General features: G+C 40.2%; 1 long non-coding RNA gene across 3 annotated transcripts in view; it reads right to left on the bottom strand.

Moving 5' to 3' along the window:
• Nucleotides 1-302: 302 nt before the first annotated feature.
• The window catches only part of LOC138113819 (uncharacterized), a 34,885-nt gene continuing 29,187 nt past the window's right edge, over nucleotides 303-6,000 (bottom strand). For all 3 annotated transcript variants that reach the window (XR_011152343.1, XR_011152342.1, XR_011152341.1), the window contains 3 exons: nucleotides 4,721-4,798; nucleotides 4,378-4,441; nucleotides 303-1,426 (listed from right to left, as the gene is read on the bottom strand). This is a non-coding gene — a long non-coding RNA (uncharacterized lncRNA). The remainder of the gene's footprint in view (nucleotides 1,427-4,377; nucleotides 4,442-4,720; nucleotides 4,799-6,000) is intronic.

Genomic DNA, 6,000 nt, shown 5'->3' with positions numbered 1-6,000 from the left:
GCACCTAAACACCGTTAAGGTTCCTTGTAGCACAAGGTAGTGACTTGATAAAAAGGGTTGAAAATCAAGGACATAATTTTGCTGAGTTACTCAAGTAACAAAGAGTTGAATAGCTAAGAAATAACTGTACTGCCTCCCTGCAACCAAAGAAACAAGGAAATCCAGAGCTTTCCAGTCTAGACTCCCACAGAATAAAACCTGAAGATGTGCAGGAAGAAATTTACCCTGATCTACACTCTACACTATGTGTTCATTAGATTTTAAAATAATAGCCCACTATATCTCTTAGCCTCAGGGCATGGTTTCTTGTGATTTCCATTAAAAGTCTTGTTGACAGCAGAGTTTGTTCAATGCAATGTGAACATAACAATGGTTTTACAGAGTTTTACAGAGTAACTTACATTCACAGAAAGCTCCCCACACCTCTGTATCAAAAACAATTTGCAGAATTAAATATTTAACAAACAAGTTTGAGATTTGCAGTGATTAAATTAGTGAGATAATTAGCAAGATATTTAAGGTTAATGTTTACAAGTAGGTTAATTATATCCTTTCCCAAATCTCTGTTTTCATTTCGTTTGACACATGTTGCAATAACAGTGAAAGTGAGGCCACGCTTGCAGAGGTGGCAGGCAAGGCAGCATGTGTCACCAAAGGTGACTGAATGCACACTTCTGTGGGAACTTTTCTCCAATATACAGTCTTAGAGCTTTATGTTCTTCATGTCTCAGCAATTCTCCATCTTTTAGGGTGAATTCCTTCGAATACCACTTCAGATCTGTATAAAGAAACATTTTCTACAGGACTTGTGGGATTTCGTAGCTTCAAGGCTTCATACAGCTCTCTGATGTTAATTACAAAAGTGACAGCGTTTAATGCTCTGTACTGAATTTAGTCTACATGAACAGTTCCTGTGTACAAGATTGCAGACCCAAGGCAATGTAGAGAGCTGAAATTGCCTCTGATTGGATGTCGATGAGGTTACTTCACATTTACTGTAATGAAATTAAGAACAGAATCTGCTACAATGATCAGCAGGATGGTTGTAGAGAATCAAGAAGGGAATCATGTGCTACAATAAAGTTTTAAAAAAAGTCTTTAGCAGTTTTTTGTACAGAGGCAACAGGACATGACATCTGGATTAACTTACATAAAGCTATTCTGAAAACATGTCAAGTCACCGTGGCCATGGGCTCTGAGAAAACAGGGAGCACAGCCATGCATGCAGTGCGGTGCTGCCCGGCCCTGAGCTCAGCCACAAGCTAGTGCTGTTGAAGGGAAAGGTGCTGAAGTTTTCCAGTAGCAGAACAAACATTTTTTAAGCATCTGAACACTGTTCCCTCTTCTGCCTGACAGAGATGGTACATCTGTTGTCTTCTCAGCACACCAGAGCCCAGGACCAAACTTCCCTGATGGGACTAAAATCCTGCATATGGGAAAATCAAAATTTCCACTTCTAAAACAAGGGAAGTCGAGACCCAGATATTGTCTAACATTACAACATTTGATATTCAGACCTTATTTAGACAGCATGTGTGATTTGTAACCATTACATCTGCCCCAGCACATTTTAAAAGGTTTCTCCTTTGTAAACATAAAACATGTAGTCTGCTGAAGGCCTCCCAGTCCAGCCGCCCTCCTCCAGCCACAGGCAGCCTTGGAAAAAGTTCATTTTTCATTCATTGCCAATTTCTGATTCTTCCATATGAAAAGACAGCTGCATTTCCCATAGGGTCAAGGCTGCTGGGGAGCCTGTTCTCATGAGCCGTGGGATCCTGTCCTGCCCCAGTCCCTTGGAGTGAGCATTGTTGGCTGTCACTGCACAGCAAGGGTGGCTCCTGGAGAGGCTGTGCTACTTCTCATTCTAACACAGCTCCAGCGCTCCCATCCCCTGGAATAGAGCCCATTTCTCCCCAGGAGGAGGGTGTTATCTGGCTGTTAACTGACATCTGCTTTCCCTCATGTGGACTCATGGCCCAGCCTTCCCTTGGGAGAAGCACAGGCCAGGCTGCCAGGCCCAGCCTGCCCAGCACCTCCATCCCTCCCCTCGACTGTGGGGTCATAAAGCTGTTACTGGGAAAGCAAAACACACTCACCATGCCCCAGGGGAGGAGGGAAGCCAGGACTGTGGGGGACAACTGAAGAAAATGGTTTGTGTAAAATTTTCTCCAGCTACCATTTTACTGAGAAAAAGGATGGATCCAGAAGTCTTATCCCTGTCTAGGGAGGATGTGCTTTTCTATACCTCTGCAACTATAGAAATCAACCTTCTGAGCAAAAGGAGTCACCTTTTAAACTAGAGTGAGCCACAGCAGTTGGTTCTTGGGTTCTGCATTCTAAGAAACTCACTGCCCTATGCTGAAACTTTAATTGTTTTCTGAATTTTTTAAGCTGCAATATTTTACTCAATGTTGTTTTGTTTGGTTTTAGGTTTTTTTTGTTTGTTTTATTCTAGTATGGTGCTGTTATTTGATATATTATTTGATCATTTTGCCACACCATTACAAAACATTAACGTGCCCATGCCTGCTGGACACTGCTGATAAGGAGGCTCACAAGACAGGAGCTGGTGCAAATCAGTCTCTGTCCTTTTGAAAAATTAGTTGAAGTAATTTCACATTTTTACTTTCCCAAAGAGACACTGCAACCATTTCTCTTCCTTTCTTATTTATTGTTCAAACCACTGCAATGTAAACATATACTTCTCTATCCTACATCCCTATTACAGCAGACAAGCCCTCCCCAGTAGTATTTCAGGGGCAAGCAAGGAGGTGGAGATGCTCTGGGCTGCACTGCATTTGCACAAGTGACTGCTGTGAGTATACATGCAAGTAGAGCAACTGATTTTTGAAAGGCAGTTAGATACCCAACCAGTAATTGTGTGCACAATTACTGTGATTACACATGTAATCACGGTCATTGTGCTTTTAAATGATGCATATGCTATTCTAAAAATTCACTGCTGTATTACTAAAATTAATGGGAGCTTTGCCATCAATTTAAACTGATGGAGGATCAAACACTATGCATTGTGGCAGTATCCAAGATATATCCAAGAGCAAATGCAATTTTTGCAACCCAAATGCTAAATTCTCAGTGTATTGAAACAGTAAAAGAGGGATGGAGACATAGTTTTTTAGCATATCCAGGTATATATTCATTATGCATTCATTAATAAATGAATAGAGTTCTGGATTTGATTCAAACTACACTGACATTAAGAGAAAACCAGGGCTCTGGATCAAGGCTTCTTTCCTTAATGTTTCCAATTAGCTCAGGTTATAGAGCTGTGCATGCATTTGTTCATGACAAAATCTTTGGCTTTTGACTGCCTTGTCTTTCAAGAGTTAAACAAGATTTTGCAGTGAAGATGCTCTGCAATACAGTAGGTATAGTGATATGTGGTATTTCACATCTAGTCTTTGTCCATGTTCTAACAATGTGCATTAAATGTGTTACTATTGTCTCTTTTTCCGATTAGTTTACAGCCCTGTAGTTCCAGCTGTTTTATTCTGAAACTCTAAAACCCTGTCACTAGGGAGTTCTGTGTAATTGCCCATAATATGCACCACATTATCCATTTCAGGAACTGTGCTGAAAGACAGCAGCAATAAGGGGTTTTCTAAAGGCAGTCTGGTTTACACTAATGGATCTAACAGGAAGGAAATGCAATTTGAAAGAAGCTGATGCATATGTTCTATTGTTGAATATAATGTTTGATTTAATTATTAACTGTCTGTGATGGAAAGTCAGATCCTGCTCCATTCTGCTTACAGTTTGGTACTCTGCTACCAGTAAAAACAGACGAGATTCAGTCTTAGGATTTAAGAGTTCTTTGTAAAGTACTGACATTTAATTGTGCTTTTATAAAATATCAGCTGAGGAACTTCAATTGCACACTTCTTCCATGCAGACTGGCTTCCTTTTATCAAGCTAAATATACAATATAGAAGCCAACTCTCTTTCATTTTCCCTTGCATAAATCACGAGAGTCTCAAAGTTAACAATCTGCTGTAATTATTTAAATAAATATGATCCAAATTGAGTTCATATTCACTGCTGTTCATGACCTATTCATTTTTATTTTATTTTACTTTCATGTCATACACATAGCACTGCAGTCAATCTACTGTATCACTGAGGACATTCACAATGGACCCAAGTGAATTTTTAGGAAGGAGTTAAAATGTGCTGGCATGACTATACCTATCCTTCTTTTATCAGGGACAGAGGATTTGGCAGCTCATTTCAGTCCAATTCTATAATTGGTGTTTTGTGATGTCTAGTAAATTGTTGCATTGTGTTACAAAGGTCCCTAATTCCATGGGTGGGTGTTAACATGCTGTAAGGAATGAATTCATTATGGAGAACTCTTACCTGAAATTCCATTATCCTTTCCTCACCATGGTGACTCCTATCAAACTCATTCATATAACGTAATCTGGAAAGAAATACGTACTGATGCTAAATGGCTGTATTTTCAGAGGAGCTTAAAGGTAAAAAATCACAGCTCTTCTGCATGATTCAGACAAAAACAGTAGTTTAACAGCACTAGTAAACAAAATAATTGAGCAGTGTAATTTCAGTTTTGTATTTTGTATCTGTCTGGTGAGATTATTGTCTTTGAAACTATCTTAAACAGATGCTGAACCGCAGCTGAAATTAAACAATAGTAAGGATATTTGGAGTGCATCCAGAATGCAGCTTTTCTTAAACGTACCTTTCTACAAGTAGTGCACACAGCATTAGCTCTGTGGGATGCACCTTACTTTGCAAGCTCCAAAGAGATTGGTTACTTCTGTCAGGAGGGTAAGAGAAAGAAATTAAGTTCCTAGGAAATACAGCACCACGCCTCCGATCTCTAATTGATTTGGACATCTTAAGAAAAAATAGAGACCCCTTCCCTGGCATATTTGCATTCTTGGTGTCAGTCAGTAAACTTCAGGCAAAGAGTATAGAAGAGCCACTATAGCAAAATCCATCTCACATTTATCTGGAGAGTTGTGCTTGTAATCTGTTCTCTGTTGTAAGGATCTGAGAGGATTTTTTGAAAATCTCAAACATTTTGAATATTTTATTTTAGAGAAATACCTAAGAGCTTAGATCAAAATATATCCAGACAGCTTTAGCCCATGGCTCCCATCAGAGCAGATTTTTGCTGGGTCTTTCCTGGGTCAAGAACATCCTAAAACCAATCTTTCATAGGCTGTTTCAGGACACCAGAAAAGGACTTCTGAAAAGCCTTGCCAGAAACCAACAAATGCTAAGATGCCCAGCTTCTTTCAAAAAGTTAACAACAAACTGGCAAAACAGGTACGAGCTGAGGTCAGCTCTCATTTTGTCTACAGTTTTCCCTTTGTTACACTGTTATTCCTACTCCCAATTAAAAGTTTATTGAAGCACTTTGCATACTCTAGTGTATTGAAGAAGCAATTGTTGGAGTGAAAAGGAAAACTGTCAGTTCTGAAAATAGCTTGGACTACTCATGTGTCATTCTCAGAGTATGCTGAAATATCCAGAAAAACGTGGCTCACACTGAGGATTGCATCAGATACCGACACATGTATAAGCAACTCTCTCCCCACTTTCTCCTCCTGAGGCTCATTTTTACAATACACATGGTTAGAACTAAGCTGTGCTTTCTGCCATTGGAATAAACTACAATGGAGCAAAGCAGAAAGGAAGTTTATTCCCCATGCACGTGTAGGATCTGCCTGCAGAGCTCAGTGTGAGAATTAACAGCAGACATGTGTAACCAGCACACTGCAGGGGAGGAGGGAAACAGCCTGGTTCATTTTCTTGAATCCCATGACCACACCTCAGGTAAAGCTATGTATGTGCTGAGTGTCAAATCATTTGGAGCTGACAAACATGAGGCTCTTGCACAGGTCCTGGGAGCTCATCCTCCTGTCTCAGCCATGCCAGAATCCATCCGGCCTGAGCATCCCCAGTGCACCCCCAACACACCTGTGTGACCAATCCACCCACACATTCCCTTCT

This window comes from Aphelocoma coerulescens, chromosome 8 (genome assembly GCF_041296385.1).
Source record: "Aphelocoma coerulescens isolate FSJ_1873_10779 chromosome 8, UR_Acoe_1.0, whole genome shotgun sequence".
Classification (NCBI taxonomy): Eukaryota; Metazoa; Chordata; class Aves; order Passeriformes; family Corvidae; genus Aphelocoma; species Aphelocoma coerulescens.
The sequence above is the reverse complement of the archived record's forward strand: the minus strand, read 5'-3'. Positions and strand labels throughout refer to the sequence as shown.